This window comes from Mauremys reevesii, linkage group 6, assembly GCF_016161935.1.
Source record: "Mauremys reevesii isolate NIE-2019 linkage group 6, ASM1616193v1, whole genome shotgun sequence".
In the NCBI taxonomy this organism is placed as follows: domain Eukaryota; kingdom Metazoa; phylum Chordata; order Testudines; family Geoemydidae; genus Mauremys; species Mauremys reevesii.
This window is the reverse complement of record NC_052628.1, coordinates 87,469,900-87,478,593: the sequence shown is the minus strand read 5'-3', so window position 1 is coordinate 87,478,593 and position 8,694 is coordinate 87,469,900. Positions and strand designations below refer to the sequence as shown.

The window sequence follows — 8,694 nt, the reverse complement described above, 5'->3', positions numbered from 1 at the left end:
ATGATCAGAAATGAAATAATTTACAATATAGACTTTAAGACCCTGTCATTTGGCTTCAAAGTAAATACCCAGTTGGGACAAGCGAGGGCAGTTTATACTTCTTTTAGGGCAGTGGTTCCCAACATGGCGCCCGCCGGGGCATTTATGTGCACCCGCCTAGTGCCCAGCAGGGGAGAGAAGCCGTGGCCCCACACCCCCCTGAGCCCACTCCTGCACTCCAACCCCCTTGGCCCCATCCCAGAGCCTTCACCTCTCCCACACCCCAATTCCCTGCCCCATCCTGGAGCCCCCCTCCTGCACCCTGAACCCCTCATTTCTCCAGGGTAGATTTTCCTCCAGGGTAGATTGGCAGTGGCCCTGGAGGTTTTTTGCCTTCCTCCGAAGCATGGGGCAGGGGTCGCTTGCTTAAGGAGTGGGTGGATCAGCTTATGTGGCCTGCATCTTGCAGGAGGACAGACTAGATGATCATAATGGTCCCTTCTGATCTCGAATTCTATGATTCTATGATTTCTGGCCCCAGCCTGGAGCCCTCACCCCAACCCCCTGCCCCAGCCCAGTAAAAGGGGGGGGGGAGGGGGAAAGCTGGAGTGAGTGGAGGGCGAGGCATCAGAGAAGGGGCGGGACAGGGGGCTGCCCAAGGATATTGGGTTTTGTGCAATTAGAAAGTTGGCCGGGCAAAGCCTGCTCCTGCAGGAGACACAGCCCCGCCTCCCACCGCCCCCCCGTTGCTCTGGGAGAGCCTTTCCTCTCCCACCCACACAGGCGTCTTCCCTGGGGGCCCCATCGCCTCTCCTGGGCGGGGTGCGGCCCACAGAGCCCTCTGCTCCAGGGGGCCCCTTTGGCCTCCCTGCCGCGGGCTCTGGTCCCCAGCCCGCGGGGCCCGCCCGGCTCTGGCTGTGTGGCGGCGGCAGGGGGAGAGCCTCGTCCTTGGCTCCTCCCTCCGCGGGAGCCTGCTTCTTCCCCAGCCTACGTGATGACGCGCCGGTGACTCGCCGGGGCCCCTGGGCACAGGCCTGTTGAGCCCAGCGCCGCGAGCCGGCCCCCGAGCCCGCGCCAGGGTCCCGCAGAGCAGAGCAGAACAGAGCGGCCGGCCAGCCAGCCAGCCCCGGGGGCGCCGCTTTCCCCTGCGGCTCGCGCCGAGGGAGCCGGGCGCCGCGGGGTGAGTAGCCAGCGGCGCGGCGCAGCGCGCCCGGGCATCCCAGGGACACGGCTTCCGATCCCCCCGCCACAGCGCAGCCCGTCCGCCGTCCCGCGGGAAGGAGCTCGGGGAGCAGCGGGGGAAAGGAGGAGGTAGCGAGGGCGTGAGTGCAGTTGTGCATCGTGACAGCGAACTTCTTGCGGCGAGCCAGAAGCCCCGCTCCAAACAGGCTTGTGTGTGTGTGTGTCTGTTGTACATCCAAAGAAGTAGCACACATAAAATCTGGAGGTGCCTGTGTGTGGTTTTTACATGGTTCCGGAAAGAGATCTTTAAAAAAAAACAAAACGGGGAGGGGGGATTTTTTAATCCCCTTTTGTATTTGCAGCTGTTTGGTTTGGGCTTTAGCAGAGTAAGGGAGAGAGGTGAAAAATGTTTCTACTAAGCAGGAAAGGCCTTTTCTCTTTTCGGATGGTGTGTATGTAGTTCGCTTGAATCTCTGTCCTGTGCATAAATAATACACCCAACAAATACATGATGTACCTTTGTGTGAGATACTTATCAGTGTCTAACCTGCCTTCCTCTTTCTGCCTATTGCTCCTCAGGGAGGATAATGAAATATAAATATTGGACTTTAAATGGAAATAATTTGGTTGGGGCTTAATTGTGTGGAGGTATTGGAATCTTCATTTGGCTGGTCTGATTTTTTTGTAAATAGCTTACTTTGGAAGCACATAGTTCTATCAGACATGGGTTTATGGATTAATAATTTGTATTTTCAGGAGCTAAGTGTTTCGGGGAGAGGAATATACCTTTTATGTGCAGTCGTGTATTACTGAAGTGTCTAATTAGCAAACCAAAATGATTAAGTAGCAATCTCTTCTTCTCTCTGTTTGTAAAGGGAAATGGATTGCCCTGTCCCTGATATTAGTAAACTATTAGCTGTCACAATGGGCCTTTGTGGTTTGCTGAGCAGAGAGAGGAACACTGAAGAATAACTGGAGTCTGAGAAAATTGTGTTGGCGACACTGGTTTCATAATTGGTTTTGAACAGATTAGTTGTTGAGAGATCGGTAAGTTTTCTGACATCTTGAGGGTTGTGCCAGGCTTTCTCCATTCCCCCTCTCAACCATCAGATTTAATGCATGTATTGCCTGCATGTCTTACAAATATAAATATATTTTATATATTAGGAAAAGTAGGGAGAGAGAGGTGGCTCTATAGAGAGAGGAAGAGGGCAGATTCTGACAGATGACATTGACTGGCTTCTTTTCCTGCCCCATCTGCCTGGTAATTGCAATATGTGTGATGCTGCGGTGTCCGACTTAGGCACTGCCTTCTCTTCTCTTTTCTCCCCTGCTTTGGATAATGGGATGGTGTTGTGAGGACCAGGTAGGATACAAACATTGCCATAATGGATCAGAACAAATAGTCTATCCTGTTTCTGGTGGTGATCGGTACCAGTTGATTGGGAGGAAGGTCTAAAGCCCCTGTAATGGACAATTACACAGTAAAGAACCTCACTAGTAAGAGTGTGAAGGAATAATGATGCTAGTCAATAGCTTGTGGCTCTCCCCAGAGAAGGAGTGGGAAGGGATTTTATTGCTTAACTGTTTGCAAGGCTTTTTCAGTTTTTGCAAATACCAATAACAGAATATAGGGAAGTAGTGTTTGGGAGGGGAAATTTTAATCAGCAGGAAGCTTACAAAGTTGCAATAGATGGGTTAGCATTCTTGAGAGATACATTAGATTATTGTGTAGGGCAGTAAAAGGGAAAATGAAAGGAGGCTAATGCTGTTGCTCTGGCTCCTCCTTACTTGCTGTCATTAGAAGAGTGGTGGATAGAATAATGTAGGAGTTGAAATATGCTCTGTGGAATAGCTGCTTTCAAACGAGGTGGAAAAACACTGTTATGCACAACCACAGTGTGAGACAAAAAGGAAGCTAGGTACTTGTGCTAGCAGCTGTACTGTTTCTTTACTCATTTGTCAGTATCAGTGAGAATAGTTACAGAACTGGATTCAGATTTTCTCTATCATTCTCTAAGTTTTATATCTCAGCCTGGGGGCATATGACATTTTTACAATATATATTCATGTAACTAAAAAGAAACATTTATGTTTTTATGATTATATCTGCACTGTTTTCAGTGGACTGTGGGTGGAGGGGTTCCACCCTATGGTTCTCAGCACAGGATCAGGGCCAGTGAGTCTACTCATCTGAGTAAGACAAGTAGGATTTGGCTCAGGATTTCAATTCAGAATCATGTTTGTATTTCTTCCATTAGATTCATTGATTGACACATACCGGTAACTTCTCTAGTTCTTTCTATAATTTATTTTTTTTCAGATATCTGGGCATGGCATTTTGCAGATTATTTTATAAAGTGTATTTGTATCTTTTGGAAACTTTACAAGCAAAACTAAAGCAAATAAAAATACTGAGACTTACAAAAAGACAGTATTTTCATCTGAAGACTTTTAGTATGTGTATTTTATTAGATATGTGTAAAATAACAGTATTTTGCTGCATGGTATAACATTCCACAGAGCATCTTGTGTCCTTCATCATTAAGGCAAATGGGAGTTACCATACAGGACCAGACTGTTCATTAAGTCTGATAGCCTGTTGCTTGCAATGGGCAGTACCTGGCTGATGCTGAAAAGAAAGGTGATTTCTTTTCCCCTCCATATTGAACTTATCTAGTTATGCAATGCTGAACATGAGGGGAAATGATGTATAACAGATGAACAGTCTAAACACTGTGGCACTATACAGGAATCTAGGAGTTGCTCTGTCACATTAAACTAGTTGTCCATCTAGACTAGTGCCCTTTCACTTGACATTCTGCAGTACCAGATGCTTCAAAGGAAGGTGCAAGTAACTCTGTAGTAGACAATTACGGAATAACTTTCCCATAACAGAAATTTCTTCCAAACCCATCAGTTGGTGGTTGGTTTATGCACTGAAGTGTGAGTATTTATGTCCCTTATAATTTTTTTATCCTAGCTAGATGTTCTTTTAAATCTATACATGTCTAGTTCTTGTAATATCCTACTAAGCTCTTGGCAGCAATGATCTTGTGGCAGTGAGTTCCACAGAATAATTATGCACTGTGTGTGTAAATAAATCATTGATTGGGTTTAAAATGTGTTGTTTTTCAGTTTCATGGAGTGCTCTTTGTACTGAGAGAGAAGGAGTTTACCTTATTATTTTGTTGTACTCTATCATGTCCCTTATTACTGGTCTGCTCTCTAAGCTAAACAATCTTCAATGCCTGTTCATATCTCTAATAATTTTTGTTGCTAGTTTCTGATGCCCTTCTATTTCTGCTTTCTTTTTTTGGAGATAAGATGAAACAGTATTCCAGATGAGGGTATACCAATGTTATATTTTCAGTTCCATTCTTTATACAGCCTGACACTTTGTTTTCTGCTTTGCATGTCTCAGTGCAGTGAGCTGTATAATGCCACAGTGGTTAGACTGTTTATCTCTGTTATACAAAAGTTCCCCTTATATTCACCCTTTTTCCAGACTACTGGAATGCTGAACAGTTTTTCATAGAGCTGCCCACCCTGTTGTCTAGGTCTTTCGCCTGAGTGTTTACAGTTAATTTAGCAGTGTGGATGAATAGCTAAAATTCTATGCCAACAAATACACAGTAATTCACACTGGAAGAAATAATTTCATCTGCCACTGTGCTGCTCATTTGCCTGGCTTTATTAGAGTTCCATGGTCTTTTCTAGTCTTTACTTAAATTGTCATCTGCAGTTTTTGCCAGTTCACTGTTCACTCTTTTCCAAGACCACTGAAAAGTGTCTTAAATACCAGCCCAGTTCAGGACATTGGACCACCCCACTGTTAACCTTTTGTTTTGCTGAAAACTGATCATTTAGGTCCCAAACCTGTAAACATTTACACACATGCATAAAGTTTGCAGTTTCTAATCCATGACAGTACTGTACTTTGTTTCTCACTCCCATAACTACTCAGTTACCTTAAGAGTCTCTGGTGTGAGATTTTGTTAAAGATTTTTTTGAAAAACCCATTAAATTATTTCAGCTAGCTCTCCTTTATCCACTATTTTGCTGAAATGTTAAAGAATTGTAGTAGCTTTTAGAGGCAAGATATCCTTTCACAGGTGATATGCTGGTTTGTCCATATCCTATTGTGTCCATCTAATTATTGTTTCAGCCAGTTTTCCTAGTATTGAAGCAATAATATAATCTAGCTTTTATATAGTGTCTTTCATTAGTAGATTTCAAAGTGCTTATACAAGTAGGTCAGTAGCGTTATCCTTATTTTACAGGTGAGGGAAACTGAGGCACAGGGTGGTGAAGTGACTTGCCCAAGGTTATCCAGCAGACCAATGCAGAGCCAGGAATAGAACCTAGGTCTCCAGAGTCCCAGTCCAGTGTTCTATCGACCGATCATTGGAACTGAGTTTTGCAAATATTTATACCTGTGAACTCAGTGGGACATGAGTAAAGATATTCACATGCATTATGTTTTTGAAGGATCATATCTGTAGACCAGTGGTTCCCAAACTTGTTCCGCCGCTTGTGCAGAGAAAGCCCCCGGCGGGCTGGGCCAGTTTGTTTACCTGCTGCGTCCACAGGTTTGGCTGATTGTGGCTCCCAGTGGCCGTGGTTTGCTGCTCCAGGCCAACGGGAGCCACTGGAAGTGGCGCAGGCTGAGAGACGTACTGGCCGCTGCTTCCAGTAGCTCCCATTGGTGGCTGCTTCTTCCAGTAGCTCCCATTGGCCTGGAGCAGCGAACCGCGGCCACTGGGAGCCGTGATTGGCTGAACCTGCGGACGCAGCAGGTAAACAAACCGACCTGGCCCGTAGACTGCTGTAGACTTTATTACCCTAAAAGACAGCATAACAGATTATGATTTCTTTAAAGGATTAATGAAGAATATTATTTTGGGTTAGAGAGCAGTTTGAGAGATGACTGTTGTGTAGTACAGTTTTTGTTCAGAAACAGGCTAAACAAATCTGAGCTAGAAACATTTGTAGGTTTTTAATTTATTCACAGTCTCTATATTTTAAAAGGGGACTGCCAAATAAAAATAACTTAAAACCATTTTACTTGGTCTAAATTTGATACCCTAAATATGGAAACTAAAATAATCTTTAAAAACTCTAGTTTAAATCGTGTGCAGTATGTTTTTAATTTTTGCTCTGCATTAATTTGGGTCAATGAAATAGACTGTTTACCATAAGTTTCACTTTGTATTTCTCATGCATTACTACCCTGCCACTGTTTTGGTTTCCAGCATTGCAGGGGAATGTTTAAAGATGAAATGGAATTGTTTTAAATGTCTAATCAATCTAGATGTTACAAAAACTAAATCTTGCACCTGTGTTACTCATCTGACCCTCTGAGGCCTCAGTCCTGCAACTTCATCCAGGCAGGCAGCCCACTGAATTCCGTGGGACTCTGTGAAGTCCATAGGATTGCTTGCATGGATCCAACTGTAATAACAGGGCCTAAGGCAAGGGCAGGCAAACTTTTTGGCCTGAGGGCTGCATCGAGTTTCTTAAATTGTATGGAGGGCCGGTTAGGGAAGGGGGTCGTGGCCCGGCCCCCACCTCCTCCTATCTGCCCCCCCCCAGGACTCCTGCCCCATCCAACCCCCCCCTTCTCTGACGGCCCCTCTGGGACCCCTGCCCCATCCACACCCCCCCGCTCCCTGTCCTCTGACCACATCCTGCCTCCCGCCACCTCGTCCAACCCCTCCTCTCATTCCTGATGCCCTGCCCCATCCAACCTCCCCTTCTCCCTGTCCCCTGACTGCCCCTGGAACCCCTGCCCCTGACTGCCCCCTGCCACCCCATCCAACCCCCTCTCCTTCCTGACTGCCCCCCTGACCCTATTCAACCCCCTGTTTCCCCTGACCACCCCCACCCCTATCCACACCCCCGCCCCGACCATCCCCCGAACTCTCCTGCCCTCTATCCATACCCCACACTCCCTGCCCCCTTACCATGCTGTCTGGCGTGCTGGTGGCGCTACAGCCGCGCAGCCCAGCTGGAGCCGGGCCACTCCCCACCACCACACAGCACAGAGCACTGGGTCAGGCCGGGCTCTGCAGCTGCGCTGTCCCAGGAGCTCACAGCCCTGTCACCCAGAGCATTGCGCGGTGGCAGAGCGAGTGAGCTGAGGCTGTGGGGGAGGGAGAACAGCAGGGGAGGGGCGGGGGGAAGCCTCCCGGGCCAGGAGCTTGGGAACCGGGCAGGATGGTCCGGCCCACAGGCCATAGTTTGCCCACCTCTGGCCTGAGGTGATATCTCAGTTTTACCAATGTAGATTAGCCAGTTAGTCAAATTTTACTGATAATGTAGGAGAATTCTAAAATGAATAGTTGGAAAACAATTGTTGGAGTGTTCAATGAGAAGAGTTCTCTTCAGGATCCAGCTTTTTGAGTAAGCTTCACTTTTAGGAAGATATCCAGGGAGGAAAAACTAGCAAAACTAGATTAAAGTCATGTGTACTATTATGTACGGTGTGGTTGGTGATCAAAGTTTTTAAAAATAGATACTGTAAAATTACTTTGGTAGAAAAGAGCATCAGTAAAATAGTTTTTTCTGCCAGCAATTTTCAGATCTAGACAATTCTGAACATTTGCCAAAATTCACATGAATAATTAGTGATGTTCTAGAGTATTTAGTACAGTGCCAGCAAAATTTATTAGTATTGTACTATGGCTGTTCATTAGATAAAACATAAAATGGTTGCAAGGGATGCTGGGCCCCCAGCTCCTTCCATTCTGCATCATGGAGCAGCAGGGCACAAGAAGGGTTATAAAATCCCAAAAGCTCATAAAGAGACATGGAACATGGCCTCGTGCATGCTTGCGCTTATCACCTCTGAGTCTCTGGGATGTCACTAATCTGTGTGCGTACACGAGGTGGGAATGGATGGATTAGAGCCAGGGAGCACCCACTCTATATGATATGATCTCCTCATTTACCATCAGATTTTCCCCAAATGCCTATTCCAATTCTCTAGTCCACATTAAGAACAAAGAAGGCAAAACTTTATCTTCCTTATCAATCTAAGAGGGGGTGGAGTGACACAAACTGAACTAAAAATAAACCAAACATTTCTCAAATCGTCTTTTTATATCAAAGAGAAGCAAAAAATGGCATAAACCCAACTTGTATCCTGCTTTGCAGACTGCTGCATGTTCTGTTTAGAAGTGTTTCTCACCATGTGAGTTTTCAGATGTATAAACTGTCAAGTCTTTTTCAAAATAACTTTGAAAAAACAGTCATTTTAATCTTACACCAGGCAGTGGCACTTTTGAAATCATTTGTGGCACTGGCAATACAACCTAGTCTGTTTTTTCTTTTGCTCCTTGAGCAATCAGTGGTTTTAATATACTATGTAATATTTAAACCAAGTATTTAATGGATATGTATTACCTTTATCTAAGGAATATTATTAGGCCAGTTTTACAGCTCTTACCTTTGGCTTCCAAACTATCTGTGCAGGATCAAGATGATTAAGATGCCCATTACTAGCAATAATAACCAATGCTAATTAAAACT

General features: G+C 45.5%; 1 protein-coding gene across 1 annotated transcript in view; it reads left to right on the top strand.

Moving 5' to 3' along the window:
• Positions 1-715: 715 nt before the first annotated feature.
• JAK2 (Janus kinase 2) overlaps positions 716-8,694 on the top strand; it is a 135,943-nt gene continuing 127,964 nt past the window's right edge. Inside the window, exon 1 of the mRNA XM_039544437.1 lies at positions 716-1,159. The gene's annotated coding sequence lies outside the window, so the exon portion shown is untranslated. The remainder of the gene's footprint in view (positions 1,160-8,694) is intronic.